This window comes from Lemur catta, chromosome 1 (genome assembly GCF_020740605.2).
Source record: "Lemur catta isolate mLemCat1 chromosome 1, mLemCat1.pri, whole genome shotgun sequence".
In the NCBI taxonomy this organism is placed as follows: domain Eukaryota; kingdom Metazoa; phylum Chordata; class Mammalia; order Primates; family Lemuridae; genus Lemur; species Lemur catta.
This window is the reverse complement of record NC_059128.1, coordinates 173,199,236-173,218,302: the sequence shown is the minus strand read 5'-3', so window position 1 is coordinate 173,218,302 and position 19,067 is coordinate 173,199,236. Positions and strand designations below refer to the sequence as shown.

At 43.8% G+C, this 19,067-nt stretch overlaps 1 protein-coding gene across 9 annotated transcripts in view; it reads right to left on the bottom strand.

Annotated features, from left to right (window-relative positions):
* The window catches only part of ZBTB38 (zinc finger and BTB domain containing 38), a 140,522-nt gene that overhangs the window by 118,118 nt on the left and 3,337 nt on the right, over window positions 1-19,067 (bottom strand). For 4 of the 9 annotated variants that reach the window (XR_006732559.1, XR_006732555.1, XR_006732564.1 and 1 more), the window contains exon 1: window positions 16,664-16,978. The gene's annotated coding sequence lies outside the window, so the exon portion shown is untranslated. Of the gene's footprint in view, window positions 1-16,663; window positions 16,979-19,067 lie in introns of those variants that run through there. The other 5 variants (XM_045539344.1, XM_045539352.1, XM_045539327.1 and 2 more) reach the window with 3 other exon arrangements.

Below are 19,067 nucleotides of genomic sequence, written 5' to 3'. Positions count from 1 at the left end.
TCTCTCTCTCTGCCTTGCTGACTCCAATTTGGCCTGGCCTGCCTCCTTATAGTCCTTGAACATACCCAGAATATTCTACCTTGGGGCCTTGGCACCTACTGCTCTCTGCCTGCAATGCTGGTTCACCGAAGATTTCAGCGTGGCTCACTCTCTTGCTTCAGTCAGGGCTCCCCCTGAATGCCACAACCTCAGGGAGCCCTTATCCAACACTCTAAAAAAGCCCCTCCTGCAACTCACTGTCCCTTTCTTCTGCTTTATGTTCATTCATGGTACTTAATGTTCTCTAAAATATAGTGTGTGTGTGTGTGTGTGTGTGTGTGTGTGTGTGTATTTGCTTACTTCTTGTCTCCCCAACTAGAATGTCAGCTCTAGACAGGCAGAGATAGATCTCATCTCCATTTACTGCCATATTCCTATTGCCGGATACTGGGAACTTCCAGCACATTATAAACATTCAGTGAATCCTGTTGAATAAATAAATAAATTGATGATATCATAATTAATCATCTGAGAACAAGCCCTGGGTTTGTGTCACTTACTGATTTGCCTTAGGCAAATTGTCTACTTTTCCCAGGTCGCAGTTTTCTCCCCTATAAAAATGAGCTATTAACTCCTACTGAGAAGGACGGTTGTGAGGATTAGAGATCAGGGGTGAAGGTGCCCAATATTAGGTGCTCAATTCATAGACCTGTAATTACCTATAAAAGTAAACATTCTCCTTTATTCATTGCTTGGTTGAAGGACAAAGGGGACCATCATGCCTGCTTTCTTAGAACCACAACTTACTGACTGAAAATGCCACGCAGGCTAAGGAAGGAAATGAATCAACTTCAGTGCGGTAGGTGCAGAGAGCTGGGTGTACACAACAGCCAGGACACCCAGAGACACCTCTTTCAAATTCAAGTCAGGGCATGACTTTGTTCTGTGGACTGAGCAGGATCCGAGGGGGTGATTCAAAATGACTTCAGCTTTTGTCTCATCTGGTCCTGCAACCAGACCACAAGCAACACCTCATCCAGGGTAGCAATTTCCTTTGCAGCTCTCTGCCAAGAGGCCCCTCGACATAGTAAAATACCGTGCAGTTATTACAAAGGATGAGGCATTTCTGTGTGTTCTGACATGGAAAGATCTTCAACACAGACCCTGGAGTGAAAAACTGAAGTTGTAGATGCATGTACAGTACACACACACCAACAACACTCCACTCCACTCGCCCACAGATTTCTATATCTACATGTAAACATGTAGGAAAGGGTCTGGAAGGACAGAGACCACATCAGTCACACTCACACATCAGTTTCCTCAGAGAAGAGGGGGTAACTAAAACTGGAAGTGGGTGTCAAAGGAGACTTCAGCTATACAATATTTGTTTACAAAGAGAATGTGTTACTTATATAATTAGAAATGGATTTTTAAAACTGCCCAAGCAAGATAATGCTAAAATACCACTTTGGGAGTAAGACGAAGCAATTTATTTCTCCCCAACTAGTGGTTCTCAAATGAGCAGTCTCACCCCTCAGAAAATGTGAGATTGGGGAATCTCACACCTGGGGTGAGATGCCTAGGGACATTTTTGATTGTCACAAAAACTCCTGGGGGCTATTGGCATTTAGTTCCCCAGGGACAGGGGACGCTAAATGTCCTATCACTGGGAAGGTCCCACATTACAATAGTATCCTTGCCCAGATGCCAACAGTACCCAAGTGAGAAACTGCACAAAAATTTGGGTTGGTTATACTTGTAAACTCATCTATGACTTACAGTGAAGAATTGTTTTTCTGTCTTGGTTTGAACTACTGATATGACCAACTCATGTTCTTTCTGGATATATAAAATAGTAAATTTTATAACTGATAGTCAAGAGAAGAAAACTGAATGCCATGCCAATTGCTCTTGCTATTGGTTTGGGTTTGATGTCTTCCATTTACAGTATGTGAGTATTCCGAGATTAAGGGTTGTCCAGGCACCAACCAGTGCCTTTGTACTTAGCTGAGGCTTTAAGACAAATGTCCCGTCTTGCAGACAGGCAAGAGTGAGAGCCTTCAAAGGAAAGTCGGGCGGGTCCTTTCTCCTGTGGTTAGCAGTTCCCGCATGGGACAGTCTGCTTTCAGACCACCGGCTCTCAGGAAGCAGCTCCCAGCTCATGGTAGCAAGAGATAGAAAGGTGATAATAGGCAAAGCAGAAAGAATGTGTGATACTTTCCCTTTCAATTCCATACTCTTTGACACTATTATGGATCATGCATTCAACAAATATTTACTGAGCATCTACTATGTATCAGCATTGTGCCGGGTGCTGGGGTATAGCAGAAAATGAGACAGATACGCTTGCATGCTAGTGGGGAAGGCATAATAAAAAACAGATATACAAAAATCCTATCTTTTAAAATAGTGATAACTGTTATAATGAAATAGCATGCGGTAATGGGATTGGTGGAGACTAGCGGGGTCGACACATGAGAGAGAGTTCAGCAGAGACCCCTCTGGGGAGGCGACCCGAGGAGGGGGGCTGGGTCCTGTTGAGGGGAATCAGTTGTGCTGCTGGTGGCCGGGGTGGCAGTTGTGGGAGGCCCACGTCTGTCCCTATCTCTTCCAGCCTGGCCCAGGGCATCATGCTGTCTGCAATAGCAGATGCAGTCCGCATCTTGTGGGTTATTTGTGCTCCTGGGCAGGGGAAAATGATCACGAGGAACGTTCAAGCTTCTTATTTTGTTTTGCAGCCGTCTGGGCCGGGGCTTTCAGCTGCAGTCAGGCCGGGATTTCACCCGCATCTAAGGCAGCTGACTTCATTTGTTTCACAGGTGTAGGACTAGAGACTGCTGGTTAACAGGCATGAGATTTTCAAAATTATTGTTACTTAAAAACACTCATATGGCAATTACTTTGTATCAGACACAGTTCTAAAGACTACAACTATTAGGTCATTTAAAGCTTACAACAAATCTACACAACTCAACCTGAGGCCTACTCTCCTCAGTTCACACAGGAGGACCCTGAGGCTCCTTTTACAGTGACATTTCATCCCACATACAGCTAACAAGTCACTGTAATGATATACCCTTGCAAGGAAGGAAGGCAAGAAGGAAGGGAGGGAGAGAGGAGGCGCAGGGAGGGAGGAGAAAGAGGAGGGAGGGGAAAGAGGAGGGAGGGAAGAAGGAAGGGGATTTAATGTCAGGGCATTCCCCTCACTGAGCAGACACCTCAGAGGGAGGCTGCATTTTCCTGGGCTGCCCAGCTACCCTGGGCCTCTGTAACACGTGGCTCTCTCTAGCTGAGAAGGGACCCAATGTTTAAAGATTTCTCATAAAACACAGCCCTGAATGCAAACCAACCACATTGTCTGGTCGTCAGCCAAAAAACATGGTCTGTTCTGGTGCTAGAAGAAAATGGCTGTGCTAGGCTTCTTGAGAGATATATGTGTCTCATTCTTTATGGGTGACTTAGAGGATTTTCAGGAGACATGTTGACTGCACGTATTTCACGGCGTGCGCTGACTTTACACACTACCCGTCATGTAAGATGCAAGTGCACTGTGTGTGAGCGCCTCACTTCCCCTGTTGCCAAAGCTGAGAAACTGGTCAACCAGACTCCATCCCACACTGCGAGGTCCACGCTGTGGGGGAGAAATCTGACTGCAGCCCAAGGAGGAGGCAAGAGCCTTATAAGCACCAGTGAAACCAGACTGTGAAAATATCCACTGCACTATTACTATGCTATGGGTGTGCTCAAAACCCCTGCAAATTGCAGAGCCAGGTGCTGGGCACTCCTTCCCCTCCCACACCGCCCTCGCCTTGGCAGCCTGGGCTCCACCCCTTCACCCCTGCAGCCAGCCTGCCCTGTGGGTACTCCTTGACCCTGTGGCAACCCCCCCACCCCCCCACTGATGAGGCAGTCGTCCAGAGAGTGGACGACTCGGCACAGGCTGTACCCGGCCAACCCCAGGATCTATCTCTCACAAATGTGATCTGAGTCGCAGGCCATCTGTACTAGGACATCCAGATGGCAGCAGGCTCTGAAGCCAGGAGGTCCTGTGGACTCTCGGCTGGTAGAGGCCAAGCGGAGACAGGCAGAGCAGGGATGAGGTGGGCCTGGAGACAGCAGCCAGCCATGTGAACCACTTTTCTGTTCAGGTTTCCTGGGCCGGGCTGCACCCGACTGTCTAGCCTAGGTCTCCTTACTTACATCCTTATGCCAACTCCAGTCCCCTTTTAACTGAGCTAATTGGCATTGGATTCTGTCTGGGCATCCGAAGAAGGCTTTTTACTGAAGCAAACAGCGAGGCTGGGCCTCACGCTATCTCCTGGGGCCCTCAGAGGCCTGTGAAGCCTTGTGCAAAGGAGACAGCTCTCTAGCCCTGCGCAGAACGCACCAGGGAGCCTCAATGACTGTGACCTTTTGTGATCCAAAATGCGAAGTCCTAGAATTTAGCTGGTCTTGGCAAATTTATTGTCTAAGAAATCCTTTTCTACAGGACAGGTATATTTTCTTGGTGCTATGAAAAATGCCCACACGTGGTCTGTAGACTTCCTCTTCTGATGGCTTCTCTTTGTGACAGGCACGCTTGTCAATGCTGGGCATGAACTTCCCCCACCGTTTATCACATGTGGCATGTGATAATAGCAGCAATGCCAATGGTTTTAAAATTTTCAGCACAGAATCTTTTTTTAAAAATTAATGTTACTTGAAACCTCAGTACAGAAGGGATGTAAGCCAAGCTTTCCTCTGGGTTTCTTCTCTTGGCATCTCTGCCCGCACTCCACCTGCAGACTCTTCTAGAAGCCAGTGGCTATAGGAACAAGCATTCAAAGCACCGCTCAGGGCAGCAGAGCCTTTCATCCTTATCTAGAGCAAACACCATGGAGCATCTGTTACATATTATAGCCCATTCCAAGTGCTGGAAAGACAGCGAAGTGTGAGACACGTCCCCGGCATAAAGGAGAGGTGGGGCAGATAAGATGCAAACCACCGTCAATCAGAGCCGTGCCCAGCATGAAGGGGCTGTGGGCTCAGAGGCAGGGGAAGTGGCCAGGGGCCTAGAGTAGTCGGGGGAGGCACCACCGAGGAGGTGGGCCTTGCTCAGCCTTTCAACAGGTTTACGTAAAAAGAGAAAGTAAAATCTGAGGGGTGGGGGATGCACCCAGACAAGAGGAGAAACATGAGCAAGGGTGGAAATGTCTGTGGCGTACCCAGGTCGGGCGGCTGATGAATTTGGCTGGAGTGACAGTGCATTCCGAATGGGGACATGGGAGGGGCCAGGATCTGAATGACAGGCGAGGAAAATTCAACTCATTTCGGAGACCATCAGGAGATCTGAATGATTCAACTTAGAAAAAAAAAACATTAGGAGGAAAAAGAAAAACAAAATATGAGCAAAAATGAGACACTGAGCTGCTCAGACGTGACGGCTGGCTGGGATCTGCAGGAAAGGAAACAGGGGTGGCACGTTTCCTGGCTGCTGATCCTCCTCCCAAAAGGGCCACCGGCCTTCCAGACTGGCGAAGGCAAGCTGCACTATCTCCCACTTACTCGGCAGGCATCAGGAAGCCCAGTGACTCATTTGACGTCCCCAGCCGAGACTCCCGGGGGCCCTGACTCACAGCCCTTTCTGGGAGGATCCTCTCCAAGCAAGGACATTGATCACCAGACTCTTGTTCACTGGTTGGTGAGAGCAGCCTCCCAGCCAGATCAGTGCTTCTCGGACCTGTCTCCTTCTGCCCAGATCGATGAACGGGAAACACCTGAACTTCTTCCCAGCCTCAGCCTCAGCTTCAGCTTACTAGGACACACTTCAGCCAAAGGAATCCAGCAAGAATGGCCTTATGTTGAAGCCTCTCCTAAGACCATCGAAATGAACACACACACACACACACACACACACACACACACACACACACCCCGTCATTCTTGAGGCAGGCATGACCACTGGTGCTGTAAAGGTGGGGGCTGCAACCCACCCTGACGGAAGGGCACCGATGCTACAAACTTCCTTGGGGAAGACAGTATAAGACAGTCCTTCATTAGACACAATTTGATGGTGACACATTTGGACTAGCCAGCTCTCTATCTCTGTCTCTCTTTCTCTCTCTGTCTCTCTCTCTCTTACATAATCAATAGCCTGAGTTTGTCCAGCGGTTGCCTGGAGTGAAATGGATTCTCCATGTGGGAAGCTAACCCAGACCTTTGCCCAGTCACCCAGGACTCCCAGCCATCTCATTCCACAAGGCACACACTCATCTTTGTCACCCATTGCATGGATGCATACACCAACATAAAGTAAATCAGACACTGAAATCTGATGTCGTGACTCATGCGATGTAGTTGGAGTTGGAGACTTTATAAGCAAAAGTTCAAAGAGAGGCTGCTACTAATCAATAACACTTTAGCTGACAGAGTACTATCCTTCTTTGAGCCTCATAAGAATCTGGAGACATGGGGAGGGTATGGGCCTGTTTTCTGTTGCTTATAACAGAATACTTGAAAAGGAACTTACTTGTTATAGTTATGGAGACTGAAAAGTCCAAGGTCAAGAGGCCACATCTGGTGGGGGCCTTTTTGCTGGTGGGGACTCTGCAGAGTCCCGAGGCACAGCAGGGTATCACGTGGCAAGGGGATGAGCATGCTCATCTAGCTCAGGTCTCTCTTCCTCTCCTTAAAAGCCACCAGTTCCCTCCATGACAACCCATTAATCTATTAATGATTACTCCATTCATGAGGGCAGAGCCCTTATGACCCAGTCACCTCTTAAAGGCCCCATCTCTCAATACTGCCACTTTGGGGATTAAGTTTCAACATGAATTTTGGAGGAGACATTCAAATCGTAGCCTACCGTTAGTCAGGGGAGGGGTGGTTTCAGGGACAGAGACATAAAGAGTTTGAGTGCCTGGCACAAGGTCCCTGAACAAGGCAGTGTGTGGCCACCCTGTCACCCTGGTCCTCTGGTTCCAGAGGCTGTGTTCTTTCCAACAACTCCCCAGAGTGGATGAGAATGACATCATCAGAAAAGAGGACAAAGAGGGACAAGGACAGCCACCCTACATCCCACATCAGAGGAGGAAGGCTTTCTGACAGGGGGGTTGCAGTGGACTTCCTGGCACCTCGCTCAGAATTTCCAGGAGTCTATTCCTGAGGCCCTGGGGACCGGGGGCAGAGGGCATCCGTGGTGCCCTTAGGAGAGCACATTAGCTGCAGTTGCAGCCAGTGACTCAGCACTGATGGGAAGGCTGTCAGCTGAGAGCCAGGCCAGACACCCTCCCTGAGGTCACTGGCTGCAGTCAACACAAGACACATCCACCTCGCGGTGCCTGTCACGACTCCAGAGGAAGGAGCTCTTAACACCACCTCCTGGGGACTGAGCCGCCTCGCTTCCACAGTAAACACGCCACCGCCCCTGCATTGTCTTTCTAGTCCAGCTCATTCTCTAAAATCTTCCGATTAAAAAATCCAAACTCTACGAAAGGCCGTACAATAAAAAGCAAAGCAATAGAGGTTTGAGCACTGTGCTCTAGTTCTCGACTCATCAGTGTGACGCAGCATCTCATGACTTCCATTTTTGTAAGAGGAGGAAATTAACCCACTTTGTGGGGCCTTCCACTTCTGCTCTCCTCTCCGCCCCTAACCTCTGGCCCCCTTAGTGTCACTGTTACATGGCACCAAGGTTTATAACTTTTATATCCTGTCCTAGAAATATAATGGTTTGTGCTGCTTCTGTAGCTCGATTCTTAAAATTAAAACTGTACCACCAGCGTGTATAATACTCTGATTGTGGAAGTACTATTCCCTCCAGAGGCAAGTGGAGACTTTCAGAGAAGGAGTCATTTGTCACTAAATGTGTGCTGCTCAAAGGGGAATAAAAATCAACTAAATTGGGAGGTGGCCGGGGCGGGGATGGAATGATGTATTAAAGTTATTTTTCCTCTGCATGTTGAAGGCATTTCTCTACCTCCTGTCATTGAGTGGCATGAAGGACAGGAGGAACAAAATCAGGGCCCTCCCTTCACTTACCCAGCTATATTTCTCGAGCGTCAACTACGTGCTGGGCACTATGCTAAGTGCTTAAGATGCATATAAGAACAGTTCTTACCTTCAAAGGGAAAAGACAGAAAAACCAAACACGGTGTGCAAAGAGCTCCAAGAAGGTGGGATTTTTTTTTGGCTGTTGTATTTTTAGTATTTAGCCTAGCCAATTATGAATGTATGAATGAGTGCATACCAGAGTCATGCGCAGTGGAGGAGGGGCAGAGGTTCAGGCGGGGAGGGGCACCCAGGAGGAGGCCTGGAGGCACCTGCTGCCTCAGGCTGGGAGGCTCGGAGAAGGCTCCCAAAGAGAGCTAGAGTTGAATTGTGAAGACCAAGTAGGAGTGGAGCATGGGAAGACATTGGGAAAGGGAAGTAGTTTGGTAGAGTCAGAAGGTGAGTTTGGGAACGTGGCAGGAGATGAGGAGGCAATGACAAGAGAAGGAAACTCGTGAAAGGACTTGTGTGCCAGGATGAGAAGCCTGGATTCCTTCCAGGGGTGACAGAGCATCTGGGAGGGCCGTCAGCATGAGTAGCGTGGCCTGGCCTGTGTCTTAGACACACCCTGGGTGGGCAGTGTGAGGGGTACAGGGACTGGAGGCAGGAGTCCGGTTAGGGGGTGACACTGTCTCTGAGATAAGACATGAAAAGAAGCTGCCTACGGTACTGAGGTTGGGGTGAAGGACCCAGATCCAGGAAACATTCAGGAGGTAGAACCTCACAATTTGGTAGCTGAGGGGATTTCTAGGATGGACAAGTCCAGGGTGAGTTCCTGATCCGAGTAGATGAGGGGGTGGTGACATCATCCACAAAAAGAGGGATTAAGAAAAGTAGTGAGTTCAGCAAGTTTTGAGGATGTCTCATGGCAGATCTGTTGTCTTGTGGGACAGACACCCAAGTGGGGAGCATCTTTCAGCAGGTAGATCTATTCATAGACTTGAGACTTATTGGCAAGTAAATGGGAGATGAAGCTGAGGACAGAAAAATGTAGGGTATTGTGTACATGAGGTATATGAGAAACACCACCTTTCAGGATGACTAGACTGGAGAAGTCCATGAAGGAGGCTGGGAAGAGCTGAACTGGGAGAGAGGATGTCACTGTTTCAGTACAGAGGTATACAAGTGAATGAACGATGAGTGTATGTGTATATTAAATGATTAATTACCTTACCTTTCCTTCTGGCTATCCCCTCTTGAACGTCAAGCACTGGATTGTACAACTAGAATCTATCCACATTAATCTTGGGGTGACAGTCACCAGAGGCATGACCTAGTTCTGCATGTGGTTATAAAGTTTCTCCAGCGTTTTCAGAAAATACTGGAAATCACAGAGAATCTCAGTACTTTTCCAACCAGTGGTTTCCCTGGCAGTTAGCTTTTTTTGTAAGATGGGGTCTTGCTATATTGCCCAGGCTGATCTCAAACTCCTAGCCTCAAGCAATCTTCCCTCCCCAGCCTCCAAATAGCTGGGACTACAGGAGTGTGCCACTGTGCCCAGCTTTTTTTTTTTCTTAATTAACTTTCTATTTTGAATTAGTTTTAGATTTTGAGGAAAGTTGAGAAGATAGTGTAGAGAATGTCCATATACCCAACACCCAGTTTCCCCTATTGTTAACATCTTACATTAGTGTAATACATTTGTTAATTAATGAACCAATACTGATACACTTTTTTTTTTTTTTGAGACAGAATCTTGCTCTGTTGCCCAGGCTAGAGTGCAGTGGCATCATCATAGCTCACAGTAACCTTGAACTGCTGGGCTTAAGCAATCTTTCTGCCTCAGCCTCCAGAGTAGCTGGGACTACAGGCATGCACCACCACACCTGGCTAATTTTTTCTATTTTTAGTAGAGCTGGGGGTCTTGCACTTGCTCAGGCTGGTCTCGAACTCCTGACCTCAAGTGATCCTTCCACTTCAACCTCCCAGAGTGCTAGGATTACAGGCGTGAGCCACCATGCCCAGCCTGATACATTATTATTAACTAAAGTCTAAACCAGAGGTGGGCAACATTTTCATGTTGGAAGGCAGCGTTAATTTAGCTGTAATCAAATAAGGCCTCATTCAAGAGGCTTCAATTAGCTATACTTAAAAATGTACATTATTTTGTAAAACCTAACTACTATGTACTTAATAATCTCAAAAAATGAAAAGTGTTTGTTAATTTTAACTAACGAACCTTTTAATGACTTTGTTGTGTCTTCTTTTTGTTGGAAAGCATGTGAATATGTGGTTGCAGCATCGAGGTCTACAGTTTCAGTTGATCCTCTAGACACGTATCAGTCATTTGTGAACTTAAGGGCGTCTTGATTTGGGTTAGGTAGGAGAATGTAGATTCACAGCAATAAGTGGTTGAAAGCAAGAAAGTGTTTTTCAGGCATGTTCCCAAAGGTGTGAGTATTTTACTGCATTTTTCCATATTTCAATTGGATCTTTCTTAGCATCAAACAATGACTTTAAAATGTCATCTACTGAGAGTTCAATCAATTCCATCTGTAGTTCTTTAGGTGCCTTGGTGATATCAACTAGGCAAGGCTGAAATGCTAATTTGAGTGTGAGGTTATGATTCTCAAAGTCAGTGAAACTTTCATTGTATTCTCCAATTAATAGGTCTACAACAGCTGCATATTCTTCAAATGATTCACATATATCATTCTGCTCATCAATGAATGATCTTTGCTCACTGGGGAAAATGTTCATCCAAAATTTCCTTTTGAAGAAGTGTTTTGAAAAAAGATAGCTTTTTTCAAAATGCTTGGATTTTTTGCCACATATCAGATATAGACTTAGATTTACCTTGCAAAGAAATACTCAGGTCATTTTGATTTGACACAATATCACACAAAAATGCTGCATTCTTATAGAAACCTTCTTTTAATAATGCACATTGCTGATTCTGTTCTTCATAAAATTTAACTATCTGGTCTCACAGATATAAAATTTGGCTAACACCTGCCCCTGTGTTAGCCAACACATTTCAGAATGATGCAGCAAATCCACATTGAATACCTCTTCGTTCAACTTTAGTATGTTATGATACTAATGATGCTGTGTTGCATTTGCATGAATATAGTTAACAATACTTATAACTTGTTACAAAGTGTCACTTAAAATAGTAGCTTTAGCACAGAGAATTTGCTAAATACAATGCAAAATACAATGAAAAGACATGAGAGCATCTGGATCTGTTAATACTTGTTTTATTTGTGTGGTAAACCCTTCACATTTTCCTGTCATGGAAGGTGCACTGTCCGTACACATACTCATTAAATTTACCAAATTCAGTCCCACTTCACAACATTTATCTTGAAAGTTCTTGAAGATACCTATTTCCTGTGTTCTGTTTGCAAGAGTACCCAAAGTGAGTAATTCTTCATAGCAAAGAAAATCTTCCATTATGACCCGAATGAAGTATAAAACCTGGACTGAGTCAGTAGTATCAGCTGATTCATCCAAAGAAATGGAATAATATATATTTTCCTTTTGAAGTATTTTATGTATTTGTTGTGTTAAGCTGAAGGCTAATTCATGCTGCTAATCAGTTATGGCTCTCCTTAAAAGAAGCAGTTGTCTGTATTCTGAAATGTTATGAGGTCTAAGCCTCCTAAAACTTTGACAATTCTTTCTTTCACAATTTCTGCACCACTGAAGGGCTTCCCTTTTTTCTCAAGTACATAGGCTACTTTATAAGTTGTTTCAGTGGCATTATTTCCAGGTCTTATTGCTGCTTGCAAGAATTGTCTTTGCTTTTGCTTTTCACATTTTAATTTCTGCAATACAACCTTTTGTGCCTCTCCCTCTAATTTAAAATATTTGTGGTCCTTATGAATGTTATAATGCTGATGAACATTGAATGTCTTTAATGCTGTTATTGCAGTGTCACAAAGCAAGCAAATCATCTTATCTTTAGCAGAAATAAGATAATATCGCAATTCCCAATCCTCATTAAAAATCTGTTTTCTTCCTTCAGCTTTCTCTTGGTTTTCTTTAACGTGATGGGCTGTTAAGCAGACAAAATCAAAAAATACTATCGAGCTGTGCAACTATTCACAAATTCCACTTCAAACAGAAACACAGTGCACCGCTGTCAAAAGTTGATAACAGACTGCATACTTGATCCCCAGAAACTCTTGCCAACCAGGCTTGTGCGGTAGTGGCACCAGGCTCAAAATGCACCTCAAAATACTCATCACAAGATTTTATTTTTATTTTATTTATTTTGCTTTTTTCTTTTTGAGACAGAGTCTTGCTCTGTTGCCTGGGCTAGAGTACCATGGCATCAGCCTAAATTATGAGCATAGCAGCTGTCAATTTAGCCCTTACGGCCTACTAATGTTCTAATTGTGCTGGTCAATCTGGGAGGATTATTTCATTGAATCTTATTTTATTCTTTGGTATTTTAAATATTTTCATTTTAAAAATAAAATAAAAACTGGGAGGCCAAGGCTGGAAGATTGCTTGAGGTCAGGAGTTCGAGACCAGCCTGAGCAAGATCAAGACCCCATCTCTACTAAAAATAGAAAAATTAGCCGGGTGTGGTGGCACATGCCTGTAGTCCCAGCTACTTGGGAGGCTGAGGCAGGAGGATCACTTGAGCCCAGGAGTTTGAAGTTGTAGTGAGCTATGATGACAACCCTGCACTCTAGCCAGGGTGATAGAGTGAGGTCCAATCTCAAGAAAGAAATGAAAATGAAAAAAATAAATAAAAATATAAAAGATGAACAAAAATGTATTAATACAAATAAAGGGATTTGTTCTATAAACTTTGGACTCAGTCAAAAGGCCACACTTAAGGACCTAGAAGGCCACATGTGGCCTTAAGGCTGCAGATTCCCCACCCCTGGTCTAAGCTTTATTCAGTTCTCTTAGTTTTTAACTAATGTCCTTTCTTGTTCTAGGAAGGCATCCAGATTGTTACATTACATTTACTTGTCATGTCTCCTTAGGCTTCTCTGAGCTTTGATAGTTTCTCAAACTTCCCTTGTTTTTGATGACCCAGACAGTTTTGAGAAGTACTGGTCAAATATTTATAGAATTTTCTTCAATTTGAGTTTGATGTTTTTCTCAAGCTTAGACTGGGATCATGGATTTAGGGGAGAAAGACCACAGAGGTAAACTGCTATTCTCATCTTACATCAAGGTACAGACCATCAACATGAGTCATGACTGTTGATGTTGACCTTGATCACCTGCTAAGGTAGTGTTTGTCAGGTTTCTCCACTGTAAAGTTACTCTTTCCCCCCCTTTCCACATTGTACTCTTTGAAGGAAGTCACTATGTGCAGCCCACACCTAAGGAGTGGAGAGTTATGCTGCACCCCTTGGGGAAAGAGGCAGTTAGCTTTTTAAATCTCACCCTGCCTTTTCATTTAAAGGAACATCTTTCCAGCATCCTTTCCTGTCTTTCAGATACTTGTTTAAGAACACACAGGCCTGTCAACTATGGAGCCTGACTTTAAGGGGACCTTTTATGGGATTAAACATTTCTAAATGTATCTAAATACATGCATCTCAAAATATTACATTACAAGATTTTTATTTTTATTTTATTTGTTCTACTTTTTTTTTTGAGACAGAGTCTTGCTCTGTTGCCTAGCTCACAGCAACCTCAAACTCCTGGGCTCAAGCGATCCTCTTGCCTCAGCCTCCCGAGTAGCTGGGACTACAGGCATGCGCCACCACACCTGCTAATTTTTTCTATTTTTAATAGAGATGGGGTCTTGCACTTGCTCAGGCTGGTCTCAAACTCTTGACCTCAAGTGATCCTTCTGCCTCTGCCTCCCAGAGTGTTAGGATTACAGGCGTGAGCCACCATGCCCAGCCCACGAAATTTTTAAATGCAGGTAAAGTGACTTCCTTTCAGGCATGGAGGTCCTCTTCAAGCAAGCCTGGAAAGATACTTTGTCCAGGGGCCTATCTGGCAAAGCCTCACCCCTGGTCCACCCTGCTGATGCCACAACTGAGGCTGGCCCAACTACAAAGTCAGGAATAAGTGACACCCCTTCCCTCAGGAATTGGAAAGGAAGTACTTGAAAAGAATAATGATGCAGAGGATCTTTTCATTGTATCACACAGATAAATGAAGCCCTTCTTTGTCCCCCAAACAGCACTTGTTCCTATAAACCAAGAGTATCACTGTAGAGACACACAACCTGATTGGAGATTGCATCACTACTGAGAAAAGTAAAGCAAGAGTTTCACACCAAGATTGTAGAAAAGAGGATTATTATTTAAAGACATACTGAAAGTTCAACAAGAGTAACTGCCATGTGAGTTGGGAAACACAGCACTTGTAATAAACTTTTATAATTTAATAAAAAATTATTGCACCCTGATAAGATAAGACCCTACTCTCCTGCTCTGGTTGCCTCCAGTGGCTGTGTCCTGCTCCCCCAAACCCCTGCAACCCCCCTGCCTCTCTGCACGGCAGGGAAGAACAAGGAGGCAACACACATAAACTGTTTTTTCCTCTCACTCTCTTTTCCTCCTTATTGCCTGGACTTTGAAGTTCAATGTCATGTAAACATTAACTGCTTCTTAAATAAAGCCACAAAGAGCAAACTGTAACCTGAGCATATGATTTACCCCAACATTTTCCCATGAGGTCTAAGGATTCCTTTTTTTTTTTTTTTTGAGACAGAGTCTCGCTTTGTTGCCCGGGCTAGAGTGAGTGCCGTGGCATCAGCCTAGCTCACAGCAACCTCAAACTCCTGGGCTTAAAGGATCCTACTGCCTCAGCCTCCCGAGTAGCTGGGACTACAGGCATGCGCCACCATGCCCGGCTAATTTTTTCTATATAGATTTTTAGCTGTCCAAATCATTTCTTTCTATTTTTGGTAGAGACAGGGTCTCTCTCTTGCTCAGGCTGGTCTCGAACTCCTGACCTCGAGCGATCCACCCGCCTCGGCCTCCCAGAGTGCTAGGATTACAGGCATGAGCCACCATGCCCGGCCTATTCTTTACCAGTGTGTCTATATCTTACAGAATTTAGTTTTGAAATAATCTAAATTTATCATTATTATTGTTTGTTATTGAAGTGTTTTCCAAAGAATGCGTGTTAAGAGATGATTTTAGGTAGTAATATCCATTAAATTTTCTTTTAAATATATGTAAGTTAAAAAAAGTTTGATTTAAGGAAAAAAATATGTTAAATAGCAGTAAAAATGGTAAAAGGGCAAAAATTATCCCTGGCTGAAGTCTGGGACCCACTGAACCTTCCATTAGACAATTTCACAGGTGAAATCAATTGCACAGGTAAAGCCTTAATCATCTTATTGTAACTTTAGGAACAACCCACAGCAGCTAAGATAGTACATTTATTTGTTTTGCTAGTCATCAGCCATCATCTATCTATATTACCAATAGTTTGTTTGTTCTTGATACAGTTGTGCTGATCATGATAATCTAAATTAGCCTGGTAAACCCTTCAACTCACCAAACTACATGCTTCATTAATGCAATATTTGCAAAGCTGGCATTTGGAGATATTTTTAGATTTTCTCCTAGGTTACCTTTTATTTTCCCCAAATTAAGGAAATATAAAATTATAGTGACTTTTACTAACGTTGAGAACTTTAATATATGTTGCCATCTGGGTTGCAGAAGAAACAATACCTTAGTTTTAAGAGCTTGACTTTCTAAAAATTATGTCTTAATCACTCCTCTTTCTCCACTGTGGTGGTGTGTTCTTTCATAATGTACAGTATATGTCATTCAAAGTTGGCTCACTGGACCTGAATTGTGTGGCCATATGCTCTCAAATAAATGAAAGACTGATACTAAAAACATGCTAATTCCCTAACCTTTTTTTCCTGCACTAAGATGTTTTTCCTTGGCACATAATTAAATGTTTTTGAGCATTTTCTAGATTTCTCTCAATGGCAGGAAGCTTAGATATTTATAAATTTCCTCGGTGCACCATTTCTGATTAGTTGACCTTTTCTAAATACCAAACAGACCAGTTGCAGTCAATTCTATCACCACCACCATCAGCTTGCCCTTTTCCATAAAACAACTGTTTGTAGACCAAAATAAAGTTCTTGGTTGTTTTAATTTGCTTTTGAGAATTGGCACAGACACAGAACAAATGGCTGTTAACATTGCAGAGTTTTGAATTTATCTTAAAATATGACCACTGCTGTTCATACCTAAGTTTTAAAGAGTACTTTTTTTTTGTTATTCTGCTTTTATTTTATCTTTATAAATACTGCTTTTATTTTATCTTTATAAATATACTCTTCATTTTTCAAAGTGACTTAAATTGCTTTATTGATTCCAGGTATCAGGGATAATGCATCTAATCAAGTTTGAAAACAAGACTGTTATTATCACATTATTTCTGAACAATACATTAACATTTGTTCCATTCATGCCCATTCTCCAATCCTTTCTTCTTTCTCTCCCTCCCTCCTTTCTTTCTTTTCTTCTCTCATCAAACTTTTACTGAGCATCAACATGTCAGATACTATACTAGATGCTGGAGAATCAATGATAGATAAACTCTTGGTCTCCATAAAGCTTATTCTATTGATTTAAAATCTTTCCTTCCTGTTTGTTCCAAAGGTCATTTGGAGAAAATACACTAATGGAATTCATGGGTAAGAAAGCAAACATGGGCAGCTTTCACAGAGTTGGAGAAAAATTATGTCACCAACCTTTAGCTGTTGCAGAATAATCTTCTTTTGGGGCGCTGGCTATATCAACAGTTCTTCTTTTCCCCAAGAACTGGCTTTGGGGAGGGCATTCTTTCTTCTGCAGCATAAATAATTCCCTGGGTGGGAATGTTTAGATGGACACCAGTTGGATGAGAACCAGGACAGCAGGAGAGGAGAGGCCTCCTAGAAAACTCAAGTGCCCACACTCATCTCGTGGGGCTGCCTGGGGCCTCCCTAGAGAACTCCTGTAGAAAACCACAAATGCACAGGAAATTGGCGAAAATCAGATAAAGGTAAACTATTAAGTGACACATGTACAGAAGGGAAACAGTTAAGAATTAACCCAAATTAATTTAAGGCTACAAGAGTGAGTGGTGCAACGGTTTAGTTAATAAGAAGCTAGTCTCCAAAGTTAGGGCATTTGAGCCAAATGACTAAGGGCTTTCAGAGGTATCAAGGGGCAGGTGACTGGACAAAGGGACCTATCACAGGGAGGATCATAAATCACTGTGGGAACCAGAAGCATGCACTGTACAGTGGATCAATATAGAGTCACTCACACATCCATCTACCCATACATATATCTGTTGATGACCCATCCAGCAAATACTTCCTGTGTACCACTGTTCTAGGTGATGGTGTTGGGGATACAGCAGTGAACACGCCCTCACGGAACTTAAAACTCAGCAACTTCCAGGCGGCATGTTGAAAAATCAACTGGAATGTAGGTAGGGATTACAAAAAGAAAAGGGCAATGTTGAAACTTGAGTCTGCTGAGTTTGCCTAGTTTCTTTGGAATACCAGGGCCCAAAGAAACTTCCAGTGGAACAAACTGTCACCTACTTCTTCATCCTTCACCTAGTCTGGGGTTATGTTCCCCTTTTTTCTTTCTCTTAGCTCAGTAAGACCATGGAAGCATCCACATCTTTATGCTCAGGCCCTTCTATACTTAGGCCTCTAGTCCTGCCTTAACAGGGAGCATGGGACCTTTGGCTGTCTGTGCTTGCCTAGGAATGTGCTTCTTGAATTTCTGATTTCTTCACTGTTTTTGACCTCTAAAAATTGAGTTCAAGTCCCTGGATTTTCCAGGGTCAATATTTACCCAGTGTACTCTGCTTAACTGATACCCATCAGTCTAAATGACCATGCTCAAATCCTTAACCCAGCCCTGAAGAATTGGAGTGTGGGTTGTAGTAGCCTGTTCAGAGCACCTAGGAAGTGCAGTCCATGGACAGAGGTGAGAAAACCCAAAAGTGAGATGGGTTAGCCGGCTGTAGTGGCGCGTGCCTGTAGTCTAGCTACTTAGAAGGCTGAGCTGGGAGGATCGCTCAAGCCAAGGAGTTTGAGGCTGCAGTGAGGTATGATCAGAACACTGTACTCCTGTCTGGGTGACAAAGTGAGATCCTGTCTCAAAAAAAAAAAAAAAAAGTGAGATGAGTTAAACATCTGGAGATCAGATCAGGAGGTGTAGCCTATAGGCATCATAGTCTATAGGGGACATGTTGCTTCTAGAGGATTCTCCCTGAAATAATTCATGTTGTATTGTGGTTTGGAGATAGTTTAGTGGTGAAAGTAAGGGGCCTCTTTGTAAATAAAATGAAAGAAAAGACCATTTGTTAATTCAGACAAAACAGAGGGGTATAGAATGGACAACTACTCAGAGAAGGGTGATTGTTCTTAAAGTGTCTGGAAAAGCCATGGAGGAAGGATTTATCACAGTGTCACCAGCACTGTGCAGGCCAGATGACTGACTGCTTTTCTGGTCCATGTTGGCACTCAAAAAGTCTGAAATTTTGGATTTCAGGTTTTTGGATTAGGGATGTTCAACCTATACTTGATTTATGAATTTCTGAGAGTTACATTAAGAGAAGCGGAAGGAGAAACCCAGCAACCTTGCTTTCATAGCTATAGGCCCTTCAGTGACAGGAAGGGACCCTGGAACCACACTGGGTGACCACACTGGAAGTGGGTCCATTCAGCCACAGTGTAGTGAGGCTGCCTTTGTACCTGTTGTGGGGTTCCATTTAGAATGCACTCATTTGAGTTCCTAAAAGAAGTCTAAAGTGGATTCCGAGTGTGTCAGTTTTCAGAACTGGTGGGCTGGCAACCCCAGTAGACAGCTACTCTTGTGAGGCCTTTAGGTGAGAGAATCTGGCAGATGATGTGATGTATGACAGATGTTGATATCTGGCCTGACCCTAGGGGAGAGAGGGACTACGCCAGAAGCAAAGGCCTTTTTATGAAGGACTTCATATGATTTGAACTGGCAGCATTGTGAATTGAATGTGGTGAGACTGCATATGTAGCTAGAGGTCTGGGGGCTCTCAGGTTACAAGTCAAATATCACAGACTCACAGAGCTATGAAATATGCACAAAATTCTTTAGAGCCAAAAAATGCACAGT